The sequence below is a fragment of the Sparus aurata genome, chromosome 14 (genome assembly GCF_900880675.1).
Source record: "Sparus aurata chromosome 14, fSpaAur1.1, whole genome shotgun sequence".
NCBI lineage: Eukaryota > Metazoa > Chordata > Actinopteri > Spariformes > Sparidae > Sparus > Sparus aurata.
The window spans coordinates 25,100,029-25,116,315 of NC_044200.1; the positions used below are offsets into that span (position 1 = coordinate 25,100,029).

Below are 16,287 nucleotides of genomic sequence, written 5' to 3' on the forward strand. Positions count from 1 at the left end.
TGTGTTTCAAGCAAGTTCCACAAGGAGGTAAAAGTAGCACGAGCTTCAATACCTCAAACCTGATAAGTCACCTGAAACATAGCCCTTGCTTCGACAGTTCGTTTTGAAAGCATGTGAGGACGCCGGGGCTGCTAAAGACGCTAACGTTAGTAACTTAAAGCCAGCCGCAAAGAAGCCACCGGGACTTAAACACATGGGCGAGGCTTTCGAAAGATCCAAGAAATTTGTCAGAAATGACCCACGGGCTGAGGATATTGAAAACTTAATCATGGAAATGATGGCACTTGATGACCAGCCCTTGACCCTCATTGAGGACATTGGCTTTTCTCGCCTGATTAATCACGTGGAGCCTCGGTTTACATTGCTGAGCCGCCGCTACTTTTCTGATGTGTGCCCTCCAGCTAAGTGTGATGCGATTGCCAAATGTATTCACACTTTGATTGATAACAACATGAATGACATGAACTTCACCATGGATATATGGACTTGTGATGTCAGCCCTGTAAGCATGATTAGTCTGACCACGCAGTAGTTAAATACAGACTTTCAACTATACAGAGCGGTGTTGCAGTCCCAGGAGCTGCCCGGCTCACACACAGGTACAATGACTCACCAGACCTTTGAAGCTATGCTACAGCGGTGGAATATTAAGAAGGAGATGGTGCATGTTGCCTTACGAGATAATGCGCGTAATATGGAAAAGGCAATGAAAGAGTGCGGTGTTGCAAGCCTGGGCTGCATGGCCCACTCTTTACAACTCGCTGTGAATGAGGCTGTTGCCCCTTTTAGATAGAAAAGGCGGCACATTTGCTCCAAGGTAAATGCGGCAATGTGCCAGCCTGTCTTTCTAAAACTGAGGCATAATATTCCTCCTTTTCCAAAAGCCGCCTCTGCAGGCGTAAACATGTGACGTGACATGAAGCTCGAAGTTGGGCTGTGAACAGTGACAACGAATTTGTCTTCAAAATAAGAGCTTTACATTGCACCCCATTGGAGTTTAGAACTGGGCTCTTAGCGGGGGGCTTTTAATTTGAAAGTAGCCACCGTTCTTAGCTTGCCGACACAACAAGCTAACACAACCAAACAGCTACAGAGATCTCAGCAGCTGTCCAGTTTTAAAACTCCCCGGCTGTGGGTCACAGTGCAGGTCATCGACACCTCCGCCCACCTCACGCAGAGGCCGGCACATTGGCGCCTCGGTTTTAGATAGCAGGCGAGGCGGAACTAAGTGTACTCTCCGAGGCGGAAAATCGGCGGACCAAAACAGACCCGCAATTTGCCGGCCTCTGTCTAAAACCGCGGACCGAGCCGCCAAAAGGACGGGCAAATTGGCTGCTTGGTGCCCTGTCTAAAAACGGCTAGTGTTAAGTCAAAGAGCTGTGTCTGACTGTGTTGCCACTGGATGCAAGGTTGTTGGACATCAGTGCATTATGCACATTTTATTCATTGTTATTGAGGAACGCACTTTTTCAAATCATGTTTACACAGAAATGTTTGAATCTAACTTGTGTCAGTATATCAATTTTCTATATATATTTATATTTTTTAACTTCTGGAATGCACTTTTTCAGTTTGTAAACCTGAGTGTGTGTGTGTGTGTGTGTGTGTGTGTGTGTGTGAGTTATCGGTATTGGCCTTTAGGAGCTGAAAGTTATCGGTTTAAAAAAAAAAGTTGGCGTCCATCCCTACCTGTAGCTAAATCAAGAAGTTTAAAATATATGTTCGATCCAACAGAAATAAAAAAACAGTCAGACTGTGAAAATCCAAACAGAACCTGAACCTCTTCTTACAGAATTCCTATAGGAATTCTAGAGATGTACGGGATTTTATCAGAACCAATAGAATAAAAACAGATTTCCAGCAGCACCGAGGAAATCCTGACAGAACCAAACACTTTTCTTAATGGATCCCTCTGAGATTTTTAGAGATTTATGGGAAACCAAATGAATTCTGTCAGAAAAGTTTAAAGTCCTGTTGCACCACCTCCTTTATTTTATTTACTGGAATAGGTTGGAGGAAATTATTCCAAACATCTAACTACACAAGTTGGCTTGGGCAGTTAGAGTCTCAATTTGTCCAATTTGATTTACTCATCCCATCGATTTCCCACATTAAATTAAACTTGCAAAGACAATGGCATATGGTTATATATGTTTATTAACTAAATAATGCAGAGTAAATGATACGAGGTAATGATTCAAACAAATGACAACAAATAACAGTAAACATGGAGACTGTAAAGGTAAAATTATTGATTAGGTGAATTTTGACGATGGTGAATTTCTCTGGTCAGCTGGAGATGCGATCCCGGTTCTTGAACAGTTCAGTTACTGTGCCAGATTTGGTTGTATGATCAGCATCTTAATCAGAGTTTCTTTGGAGCGGTGACGATTCAGCTTCGACTATGAACTGATTTAACTTCTTGTCTAAAATAACCGGAGGATGAAACGTTGATCAGGTGACTCTTCCTTTGTTACTAAATACAAGGAAAATTTAGCTTCTTCTGAGTCGGCAGCGATAAACGAAATAATGTTCGTTCCTGTGCGTGCTGTCAAAATAAAGTACTCAGAGAGAATACTTCAGGAACGCGAGTTACCACTTTGAGTGGTTCAAATCTGTAAGTCGCCCAAACGAGGCAAAGTACGAAATCAAAAGTTAAAACAAAAGATGCGCGCAGAAGCAGAAAATTAAGAGAGTAAAAGCCCAAGTGGGTAAAAATCAAGAGCGAAAAACAAGTGAGGGGAAAAGCGCGGAGTCTGCTTGTTTTATATTTTGACTGAGGCGGACCCGAGGGGCGGGCTTTACTGCGTCACTTCCTCCGGCGGTATCACATCTTATCTAGCGGACTTTACCAGATTAAACTATTACTATCGCGTTGAAAGTTTTTAAGATTGCGATTAACTGTTTGCTTGAAATCCACGATGGTCTTACGCATTCGTTTACATTAATATAACAGAACCAGTGTTTCCTCCAGTATTTTCTAAGACTGTGGCGCGCGCGGGGGCGGGGGGGGGGGGGGGTACAGTTTGGGTCATCATAATGTAATATTTTTACTTATGTCATAGGCTACTTAGGGAATTTAGGGAATGCCCTCACACAGCCATCATGAACTCCCCTGCATGGGCTTGGAATGAAGATTCATGTTGTAAAGAAATATTTTTATTATTTGTTTCAAGAGAGGAGTTAGCCAAGTCAGAGTCCTGCACGGGTGAAAAATAATGTACACAGATGCGGATCGGGTCGGACGCCTGAAGAGGCGGGTCGGGTTTTACGATTGCCATTTTCAAGGCGTCACTTATCATCAGTCATTATTAGCGACACAAAAGATAAGCATTTATATTTCATATGAGCTCATTAATGTGTGCTTGCGCCCTCCCAGAACTCCCATTCCCCACGCTGGCTTACTTTCACTTTTAAAAATTGTGTCCGTCTAATTTTCCTTCGGACGTCGGTATCAATTTATACCGGGTTGGCTCGGGTACGAATGTAATTTGTGCTACTGTCGGAAAACGGGTCGGATGCGGTTATAAGTATGGTGGGTTTGGGCGGGTTTGCAAAATAAGACCCATGCAGGACTCTGCTCTAAGTGACCATTTTAATCCTCTAGCTAATTATCAAGCTAAATATCCAACATGCTAGTTAACGTCAAATACTGCGGTGGAAGACGACGGTAAAATATTTCCTTTCTCTAACACTAGATTTATTTATGCCTGAATTTTTAAGGTGTGGCGGCTTTTATTTTGCCGTGGCGGTGCGCCACAGTCAATTACATGTAGAGGAAACCCTGAGAACATAACTGAAATCACTCGATAAGAAAAAGGGGATTACTGGGTAAAATAATTCAAACACCCACAGATACATGCATCAACAGTGCTAATAGCTTACACATATTTTGCATAATGCTAACTCCATACTTAACGTAAGGACATATATCAGAGGTATGAACAAGTATAGACAAACATGATTATAGACATTAATTTTAGAAAGTCCTCTGAGAATTATACCAGAACTTACCTAAATTGGCACTGTGGTTCCACCAAACACTCATACACATTAATTCAGGATTAACAGCTTGGCTCAAATTGGTGCTAGAAGGATGGGAGAAACGTCAAACTTAAGAACTTTTTATAGCAGTCACAAATATGTTGTTTCTGAAAAGATGAAATTACAGTTTGATACTCGTCCAGGAGTAGGCTTAAGTCAGATCTTGCTGACTTCTGCTGTGGAAATGAGAAGACAACAGTTCAAACAACAACACCGTAAATTATACTTTGGCTTCAGAGAAGACAGAACACCAGATGCTGGTCTCCTGGTGTTGTTATCTCTGGAAGAGGAAGCTGTCGGACCAAGTGAGATCACAGGATCCAGAGACCATTTGTTTCTAATTTACAATTGGAAAAAAAGCAATTAATTATCAACACATCGTTACAGGACAAACAGTAACTATGCAATCCAGATGCAGAGTGAGGTAATCCTGAGTCTCGAACGTCCATGACCTGAAAAAAAGATTTTCAAGTGTTAAAGAAAAGGATGCATGAGTCTCTTGTAGAAAGGGGGAAGGTGACAAATATATATACGTTTATTTGAAAACAGGGACAGTGCACATTAATAACATTGCTCTAAATGCGCCAGAATTAGCCAAGAGGCTATTTTTCATCTGTAGTCCCTATGTGGGGCTTTCTTTTATGATAACAGAAGACCGGCTCTTCCTGCTCCTTAGTTTTATGGTCAGCAAATGTTTTTCCAACTCCTTGCTGGAGTGAGCAGAGAGAGAGGGGGGTTTTAGAGAAATTCAAAGTGTTACAAAGTCACTAGGTGAAAAGTTAAGATCCCGGCAAAGGAACAGAGATCCTTCTGATATAATCAGCCAACCAGCTGATGTAGATGATGGTGATATGTTGTGGTTCCTCTCTTGTGACAAATGTACTTATTGTAAATTGCTTTGGACAAAAGCATATGCTAAATGTAAATGTAAGATCTGTTCCTCTCTGTTTTACTGATTCTTGTGTTCTGGGCTCACTTCTCAGACCTGAAGATGAGTGTTTGTGTGGAGGAAGAGGTGGACCGAGCAGAACCTCCAGGATCCATTTGTCCCTCTATGAAGAGTGACCAATCCAAAGGTGAAGTTCCAAACTTCAGTACTGAACCTGGAACATCAGACACGAAGTAAGACGACTGATACTAACTCATTTATATGACTCATGTTTCAGTGATGATGATGTTTATTTAATTGATTTTGTGTTCATGTATTCAGATTTCCACTAAAAAGTCTTTTGTGTCCATAGTTGAGACTTTTCCCGCCTCATGTTCCTCTGTGTGTCTGCTATAAATCTGTAATCTGATCTAAGAGGACAAACAGAAACTTTTAAACCTCCTTTTTATGGACAGCAGCAGCAGTTTGTGTATGTAGAGCTTCTTAAATCACTTTACTGATGAAGGATTCATGTGATGTGAATAAAAACATGTTGGTGTTTGCAGAGTTCAGTCCAGCAGACAGAGAGCAGAACCTCCAGGATCCATCTGTCCGTCTATGAAGAGTGACCTGTCCAAACATGAACCTCCAGACTTCAGTAGTGAACCTGGACCATCAGACACAAAGTAAGAGCACTGAGACGACTCATTCAGTGTCTGCTGGTAATGTTTTGCTCTAGACCAGGGGTACTCAAATACAAATCTTAAAGGGCCACAGAGATTTTTATCAATGACTCAAAGGTCCATGTATTGAGGTCGGTCAGGCCACATGCAATAATACTGTAATATTCAAAACAAAATGTCCTTTTCATTCTAAACAACAAAATACGAACTAAAATAAAATGTAATTTCCATTTTAACATAAATTAAAATACATAGTTGAATATTTCCTCTTTTTGTTTGCCTTCAAACATTGTGTCCATCACTTCAGTCATGCATTATTTTATTTCATTGTGACATAGATGTGACAAGAATCCTGCTTGCAGCTTGATATGATGATTTCAGTGCATTTATTTGTGTTGTGCTTATCTCTGAATTTTGAGGAAATGTCTCTTCAAAATTCCTATGCTTCGTCTCATAATCTATGGAGCCAGAACGGTGACTTTAAAATTTGGCATCCAAAAAAAAAACTGGTATTTAAACAAAACCAGGACTGAAAAAGGAATCTGTCACTGAAAAAAAGTGACATGAAGAAAAAATCTGAAGATTGTCATTGAAAAATACAAAAAAATCCCCCAAAATAAAATGATAGGATTTTCGGATTTGAATTATTTGAATTAGTTTATTTTTTCAATGCCAATACAACTGTTTAAAATACAAATGTTTCAATGACAATGTTTCCTTTTTCAGTACTGGTTTTGTTTTCAATGCCAATTTTTTTTTTTGGATGCCAAATTTTAAAGTCATCGTTCTGGCTCCATAATAATGTCCCTTGTGGACTATGGCGCAATGACTCTTGGGTATTCTGTTGGTGTTGGTGTAATTATGGTTCATGAATGTGTTTGTGAATAAGATGATATGTAAGATGGTTGTGGGCTGATTCGCGTCATTTGTTCTGTGGTTGAATGGTGTTGAGTTTTAACAAGTATGATAAAAATGTTGGCACCGTGAGTGAAAGGGTTTTTGCCGGGAGAAACTCCCCGTCCGTAAGACTCTTTGTATATTTGAAAATATATGATGAGACTAGCTAGAGATTGTTAAACTACATAAGGCCAAGTATTTCTTACCGCCGTCAGATATGTGGGACCTGTCGTGGTTGGAGGGAGAATGAATACAAATATTAAGTTCCTATTTCCTATTTCTCTGAGGCGCCGATTTTCACTGTCCACTTTGTTATATCAGTGTACTTGGAAACGCGCTATTTTCAATCTCTTACTACCGGCAAAATGTGAATACGCAAACTGCTCTGAAAACGAAAGTGAAAGTTAAAAGTTACACTCGCAGCAGTGAGTGACCCAGCTGTCTGTGTATCTTTGCAATGGAGACAAGTCCCGGTGTACATGTGCTAACCCAACCAAAACACATGGTGAAGGAATAACAGTTCAGGGGCCACAAACAGGAGGCTGGTGGGCCGGATGCGGCCCGGGGGCCACCTATTGAGGACTGCTGTTGTAGAGTAACATCAGGCTCCAGGACTGAAGAAACACTAACATAAAGTCTGTGAAAGTCTCCTGAACACAAACATGTCTGAAATCAGTCAGATCCTGGAGGACACTAACAAATCTCAGCAGGATGAAATAGATGGTGGAACCATGACGTATGTTTGTAGGCTAACCCTGAAGTTAGCATCGCTCTTTCTTTCTCGCTCATTTCGGATTATTGCAGAAAATAATCTCTGTGACAAACACGAGTTTCTGATACTGACACGTTTTGTTCTGAGAGATAATCTTCACACATCATTTTCATGACACACTAAATGCTGAATTCAAGATGAAAAGTATCAACACTTTGACTTTTCTCTGTGAGCGTCTGAGCTTCTCAACAGTGTCGACCAAGTTAATGTTTTTAACAACAATCATCAAATCATTGTAGCTGTAAAGAAATATGTTCACAGAGAGAGGAAGAGGAGTCATGTCTCTGTGAAGAAGCAGCCCACCTGCTGTGTTTGGTGTCAGGACGTCCTGAAGGATCCGGTCTCTACCAGCTGTGGACACTGGTTCTGCAGACGCTGCATCACCTCATACTGGGACCAGTCTGCTTCACCAGGAGACTCCTCCTGTCCCCAGTGTGGGAAAAGATCCAGAACAACAGCTAGACTGCAGAGAGCCAGTCTGACCTGCACTGAACAAGGTAAGACATTAGTGATGTCACACATTAACCAATCAGAAGGCAGTTTGTTCTCCATATGCTCAGATGGAGAACTATTAAACTGTGTGTGAAGCAGAAACGTCACTGTTCTACTGACTAGCAGACTGACAGCAGCTTGACCCAAAACAAGAACCGCCGACTTTAATGAAGTGATTTTGTTTTGTTTTTTTAAGGAAATTTGCTCATTGATTGCCATCAACGCTTTTTTCTCTTTTCAGTAAATGTTGGTCTTCAGGAGGTTTTAGATGAACATAAGATCAGTCTGAGGAGGAGATGTGAACGTGTGACTGAAGGAAGTGATGGAACAGGAAGTGATGGAACAGGAAGTGATGGAACAGGAAGTGATGGAACAGGAAGTGGAACCCTCCTCAGCAGGATCTACACTGAGCTCTACATCACAGAGGGACAGAGTGAAGAGGTTAATACCCAACATGAGGTGAGGCAGCTTGAGACAGCTTCCAAGAAGAAGACCTTCAGTGAAACTCCAATCAGGTGCTGCGACATCTTTAAAGCCTCACCTGACCAACAGAGACGCATCAGAGTGGTTCTGACCAACGGCGTCGCTGGAGTTGGAAAAACCGTCTCGGTGCAGAAGTTCACTCTGGACTGGGCAGAGGGCTCCGAAAACCAAGATGTCAGTCTGCTGGTTCTGCTGTCGTTCAGGGAGCTAAACCTGATCAGAGATGAGCAGTACAGTCTTCTCAGGCTGCTCCATGTTTTCCATCCAACATTACAGAAGGTGACAGCAGAGAAGCTCGCTGTCTGTAAACTTCTCTTCATCTTTGACGGCCTGGATGAAAGCAGACTTTCACTGGATTTCAACAACCATGAGGTCGTGTCTGATGTCACACAGAAGTCATCAGTCAGCGTGCTGCTGACAAACCTCATCCAGGGGAAGCTGCTTCCCTCGGCTCTCGTCTGGATCACTTCCCGACCTGCAGCAGCCAATCAGATCCCTCCTTCGTGTGTGGACAGGGTAGCAGAAGTACAAGGCTTCACTGACGTCCAGAAGGAGGAGTACTTCAGGAGGAGGTTCAGTGATGAAGATCTGTCCAGCAGAATCATCTCACACATCAAGACCTCCAGGAGCCTCCACATCATGTGTCTGATCCCAGTCTTCTGCTGGATCACTGCTACAGTTCTGGACCACATGTTGACTACAGACCAGAGAGGAGAGCTGCCCAAGACCCTGACTGACATGTACTCACACTTCCTGCTGGTTCAGACAAAGAGGAAGAAGCAGAAGTACCATGAGGGACGTGAGACGAGTCCACAGCAGCTGATGGAGGCTGACAGGGAAGTTCTTCTGAAGCTGGGGAGGCTGGCATTTGAACATCTGGAGACAGGAAACATCATGTTCTACCAAGAAGACCTGGAGCGCTGTGGTCTTAATGTCACAGAGGCCTCGGTGTACTCAGGAGTTTGTACAGAGATCTTCAGAAGAGAGAGTGTGATCTTCCAGAAAACAGTCTACTGCTTTGTTCATCTGAGCGTTCAGGAGTTTCTGGCTGCAGTCTACATGTTCCACTGTTACACCAACAGGAACATAAAGGTACTGGAGGACTTTACAGGAAATAATTCCAAACACAGGAACTCAAAACTGAACTCTTCTTTTGGGCGTCTTCGAAGCAGTGTTAGCCATGAGACCTGTTACCCATCCCTGGATGACTTCCTAAAAAGAGCCATGGAGAAATCCCTCAACAGTAAAAATGGCCACCTGGACCTGTTTGTTCGCTTCCTTCATGGCCTCTCTCTGAAGTCCAACCAGAGACTCTTAGCAGGCCTGCTGGGTCAGACAGACAACAGTCCAGAAATCATCCAGAGAGCCATCAACAACCTGAAGGAGATGAACAGTGATGAGATCTCTCCTGACAGAAGCATCAACATCTTCCACTGTCTGACGGAGATGAACGACCACTCAGTCATTCAGGAGATCCAAGAGTTCCTTAAGTCAAAGAACAGATCAGAGAAGAAACTCTCTGAGATCCACTGCTCAGCTCTGGCCTACATGCTGCAGATGTCAGAGGAGGTTCTGGATGAGTTGGACCTAGATAGATATAACACATCGGAACAGGGACGACTGAGACTGATTCCAGCTGTGAGGAACTGTAGAAAGGCTCGGTGAGTACAGATGTGTTAACCATTATGAAGTGAGCTAAAGCTGAAGCCTTCAGTATTGTAAGAGATATACCACTTGATAATAAAGGTAATAAGTCACTGCCGATTAATAACACACTCGTAAATGGGGCACCACCTCCGTTGTGTAATTATTGGAATGATCCGGAGGGAATTATTCCAAACATCTAACTGTACAAGTTTGGCTAGAACAGTCCAAATCAATTTCAAAATCTATATTCAATCTCCTATTCTGAAGTAGTAGATTTCTTTACACGGATCCATCGATTCGAGCCTTAAAAACCTTAAACCACGAGTGATAACTTTGAAGAAAAATTAAACACGTGGTTTAAATCTGCGGAGATCGCAAGTCTCGGAGCGTGTTGCAAAAACGAAGAAAAGTAAAGTAAGGAAATCAAAAGTAGTAATGAAGAGTAAAAGTTTCAGAGGGTAAATTTTGAGAGAAGAGAGCGAGGAGAACGGAGTTCCCTGTTTTATCTTTTAATCTGAAGGCGGAACCGAAGGGCGGGCTAACAGCGTCACTTCCTCTGGTGATATCACAGTTTATCTCACGGAATTTTTATTAAACTATTATTACTACTTATCGTCTTCAAAGTTTTGAGATCACCATTCACAGAAATCCACCATGGTTTAACAGACGTTGTTTACATGATTTAACATGACATAACCGAAATCACTTAATTGACAAAAGGAAAAGTAAACTTGTTAAAATATATCAAACACACACAGACATATGCAGCAGCAGCACTGATGTCCTATACATATTTCATATAGTGCTAGCTTAATATATATATATATATATATATATTATATATATATATATATATATATATATATATATATATATTATATATATATATATATGTATATGTGTATATATATATATATATATATATATATATATATATATATGCATATATATGCATATATATGCATATATATATATATATATATATATATATATATATATATATATATACATATATATATATATATATATATATATATATATATATATATATGCATATATATATATATGCATAAATGTAAAATCAGCCCTCTTCTAACTATACCAGAACGTACCAAAAAGTGGCACTGTGGTTCCACCTAACACACTGTAATTTGGGTTAATCTTATGCTAGAACAACGTGGAAAACATCACATTTGCGACCTTCTTGTGCTGGTTGAGAATCTGTCATTTTTGAAAAGATGAAATTCCAGTTTATACTCATCAAGGATTAAACTGAAATCAGGGTGTCCTGACTACTGCTGACACAGTTTTGTGGCTATACCAAAAAGTCTAATCTTCTTGCTAGGTCAAAAGGTGAAAAAGGTGCCTTCCCGGGCCTTCTGATGGGGGAACAGTAAAGTGGGTGAAAGTTGAATCATCAGTAAAAACAGGCCTCTGGATAAAATATGCATAAAGACAGGACACGTACCTACAGTTTTAAAGATCAACACTTTACACACATGAATAATATAAAACCTCAACACTATACACATTTACCAAAACAAGTATTAAACCTGCTGATCGAATAAATGATCATCGCCAAGCTCAGAGTAGAAATGAAGTCGTCTTGTTTCCAAAACATTACACTAAATTATTACCCATAAAATGATAATAACACAATGTTTAGTTGTAATTCTTGTGTTTGTGCAGTGGGAGGCATTAAATGAATGAAATGGGAGATGAAAAGCAGATGGAGCCACAGAATAAAATGCATCAAAGATTGAGAAAATACACACAAACACATAAGTGAGGTAAATACATACGAGTGCAGTTCCAACCTACAGTGACTTCACAGTTCACTGATCATCATGTGAACATGAAGCTGAACCAATATCAATCACAGCAGCCTGTAAACTAACATCAGACACGTTTACGTCTCACTTATTTCAACACTTTTGTCCTAAACTGTCATTTCTGCTTCATTATTTCCCTCAAGGACACTTCAACATGTATTTCTGTTTATTTATATGGCACTTTAAAAGCTCTCACATCAGTTTGTTGGACACAAATAAAACAGCACAACAATGAAAGAGTCACAAGAAAAGTATTACAGGGACAATTACAAATATAAAGACAGCAGAATGAAGAAAACGGACAAACACAAATATGTCAAACCAAAATCAAACAAAGATGAAATCATCAGAATCAGCCGTTAAAAGCCGTTTTATACAGGTGTGTTTTGAGGGGGATTTAAAATGGGCCACTGATTCAGCCCAGCTGATCTCCTCAGGCAGGTCAAAGTCTGGAGGCTCATGTGGAGCCGAGGAGCTCAAGTTTCAAACTACAAACCTTGTGATCGCTGACTGAGCAGCTCAGGCCGAACAGCTGACCAGCTGAGCTACAGCTGCTCATGTTCATGTGATTTGTGATGCAAAATGTATAGCTTCTGTTTTCATAGTAAAGAGTCAGATTTTATCTGATTTAAATGTTGTATTATCTGTATTCACAGACTTTATAGCTATCTACTCTCAGAGACTCACTGTGGAGTCGTCATTTCAGCTCTGGAGTCCAACCCCTCACATCTGACACATCTGGACCTGAGAGGAAATAAACTGAATGATTCTGCAGTGAAGCGTCTGTGTTCTGGACTGGAGAGTCCAAACTGTCGACTGGAGACTCTGACGTCAGTTCATGTGTTTTTTCTCTGTGTTTAGTACATTTAAATCTAGAACAGACGTTTTAAATTTCCTTCAGCTCACACACACACACACACACACACACACAGCTCAGTCTGATCAGTGATGAAGATGATGGAGGATGAAGCTCTCAGTCAGTCAGCTGTGTGTTGATGGAGATGACAGTGGTGATGAAGATCTGTGCTTTGATTACAGCTTTCTATGTGTGTGAGACAGAGCTGCTTGTTTGTGTTAAAGGTGAATCGATGGTGTAGAACTTTTCTGTTTGGTGGTTGAAGTCTGTCGTTTGATTAGAATGATGTCCCAGGCTGCTTAGAGTTCATACATCCAACAACAATTCCCACAATTCCTTGGGAATAATCCCATAATTCCTCTGCAGTTTCCTTCAGGTCATTTCCTCAGCCAGTAGGAATGAGATGGATCGGTGCTGGAACTGTGAAATAATTCTTTAGAGTAACTGTGGTCAGTTGTGCACCAGAGGCAGGTTCAGAGTTCACCTGGCTCTTATGCTCACTGTGCCTGCAGCGTACAGAAGCAGGATGTTGGATTCACTTCTGTTCAAATCCACTGAACTGATTTCTTTAAGAGCTGTTGGCTGGGATATTTGTAGAAAGAAGCTCAGTGGTACGACGTGTTGTCTGAACACATCTGGAGCTCAAAGTGTTCACAGCAGTTCCAAACAGCCAAAGGTGGAGTGAAGAGCTGCTGGAGACACAACAATGGTTTAAATATGGAGAAGACGTGTCACATGTTCAGACAGTCTCTGCTGAAGACGTTCATAGTGTTTCACTCAGCTGTTCATATGAACAGTGTCAGAAATAGTTGTGTAGCAAATAAAGAGCTGAGAGAGAAGTTCAAACCCCACCTCCTTTTTCACCTCCACTCAGGTGACCAATCACACAGTGAGGTGTGTGTTAATGTTGGTTTGTTGGTTTTAAGTGACAGACACTGTTGGACACAGATTGTCCTAATGTGACATCAGAAAGGTGTGGCCCCACTCACATTTATATCTGTCAATAGAAAGTGTTGAATCTTTGAAAAAGAAGCTCTGATGATGTTAAAGTCACGCTGGAAAAAAACAAATGGATGTAATTTAACGTCATCTCTGATTGAACACACTGCATGTGTTGACTGTCTGAAACTCTGAAGACAAACTTTAGAACATTGAAAATATGACACTGCTGATGTCAGTTATAAATGTGACACATGTCCCATTTATCTAAATGTGTTCAGTTCTGAACAGATGATTAAACACTGAATGATTTCAAGCAGGAACATTGTCGGCTAAACTCACTTAATTTGTATTTTATTCAGATTGTGGCGCTGCAGTTTGTCAGAGGTCGGCTGTGCTTCTCTGGCCTCAGCTCTGAAGTCCAACCCCTCCCATCTGACACATCTGGACCTGAGTGACAACAACCTGCAGGATTCAGGAGTGAAGCTGCTGTGTGATTTTCTGCAGAGTCCAAACTGTCGACTGGAGACACTGAGGTCAGTTCACTGACTGTCTGTTACTGATGTACATCTTAAATGTTTAACAATTGAAGCTAATTTATGTTCAAACATAACTTTGTAAACGTCCTTTTGTTCACTTGTTCATGTTTCTTGATCTAAATTTAGTCAACAGTCACTAAAGACTTCTGTTTCTTAAAGAAATTGTAGAAAATATAAATGAATGTTTATATTTTTGGTAAATGGTCTCATCTGTAAACAGAAGATCCTCTGAACTCATATTCGATTTAAAATCATCAAGTTCACTTGAAATGTTTGTCGTTAGTAATGTCTGATCATTGATATTGATTCTTCAGAACACAGACACACACACACCAGACCAGATCCCAAAGCCATAAATCTGCTAGCATGTTAGCACATGCTGTTTCTGAAAGTCTGTGAGTTAATTGAATGTGTTTTCAGTTAAATATGTGAAATAAGGTGTGGTTACCACAGGCTGATCATATTCACACGTTTTGTTCTCCAACATAAAATCCATCATTAAATGTCCCACAGTTTATTATAAAGCTCTTCATGTGTTGAAAAACAGTTAGTGGTTGCTAACAAGAGTCTAAATGAGATTATAGAGGTTGTTGGGGACATTAAACGTCATCACAGTGAACACGGAGACTCATCTACTCACTAGTCCGTCTTTACAGGCCCACTTTAGTTACAAACTATTCGTACTGGTGGGAATTAAACAGTTCTGGATTCAAATATCAATGTATGGTAGAGAACATGTCAGGATGTGAGAGGAGGGGGGATTCCCCTTCACCTGAGGTGTGGGGAGGTGTCAGGGATAGAACAGGTGAGGAGTTCATATGAGGATGATAACAGAAGGCAGCTAGGATGACACTTATTGTCCAGTCAAACATCAGAGGGTCACTGCCTTGGGGAAGGCATGGGTAACACCTGTCATACAGTTTGTTACCACAGTTCTGCTGTATACAAGTCAAGATGTGGAAGACTGCAGAGAACACTGTGGCTCTTCTGTCCATGCTGCATATATTAAAGAGAAACTGTCTCATGTGTCTATCTGATCTGCTCTTCTGATTGGCCCTTTTATAGGCCACCCATCCTACTACTGAGAACCAATATTGTCTGATAACAATTGGATACAGTGATGTTGAGCTGCACATTTAAACCTGAACACATCTGATTGGATTATAAATTGATTTTTATCTTATTCATTTATTCTTTATTCAGATTGGAGGACTGCAGTTTGTCAGAGATCAGCTGTGATTCTCTGGCCTCAGTTATGAAGTCCAACCCCTCCCATCTGAGAGAGCTAAAGCTGAGTGGAAACAAGCTGCAGGATTCAGGAGTGAAGCTGCTGTGCTCTGGACTGGAGAGTCCAAACTGTCGACTGGAGACTCTGAGGTCAGTTCATGTGTTTTTTTTCTCTCACTCAATACTTGTCAGAACTCATGTTCAGACAAGTATTTTTTTTTGGCCTTTGTAAGGCTTTATTGACAGTACAGGTGAAGACTAGACCGGAACCAGGATGAGAGGGGGGGGAGTGACATGCAGCAAAGGGCCCCAGGCCAGGATTCTAACCCAGAGCCGCTGCAGCGAGGACAAAGCCTCTGCACATGGGACGCCCGCTCTACCAACTGAGCTAAACGGAGCCCCCACATGGATGTAATTTAATGCAACTCTGCATGTAAAGAAGGAGTGGCTGACACCAGCTATCCTGAAAAAAAATTGCCAATGTAGGGAAACTAAACCACCATAGACAATCTATAAGAATCAAAGATCAGGAGTTCAGATTCTGTTCAATTATTTTATCGTAGATTGAGCAAACAGTTTATTAGGTGTGGTTTCCTATAAAAGAAATCCACAACAGAAATATTTAGTTACAAACTCAGGCTGGTGACTGTGCAAAGGAAATTCATAATGGTAAATTATATTTGATTTAACAAAGGGTTCTTCAGCGCCACCATAAGTGTATCATAAGTGACAGTCAACCATAATTATCATTAAATAGAGCACCCGGTGGACCACCTTCCCAACATATGTGATCAACAACCCAGTTGCATCTCCCACAATGTGTACAAACTAGGGATGTCCCGATTAGGTTTTTTTTACCCGATACCAATCCGAGTCCTTAGTATTTAGTATCTAATGGTACTGAGTCCCGCTCCGATAATTAGCCTTAAAGGTCCCATATTATACTGTTTTTCATTAATTTCACACAGCTGTCAGAGGTCCAACAACACTGTATTCGATATGCATTGC

The 16,287-nt window shown here is 41.0% G+C and overlaps 1 pseudogene; it reads left to right on the forward strand.

The window, feature by feature from the left end:
* Window positions 1-16,287, forward strand: part of LOC115595758 (NLR family CARD domain-containing protein 3-like) — a 42,059-nt pseudogene that overhangs the window by 21,457 nt on the left and 4,315 nt on the right.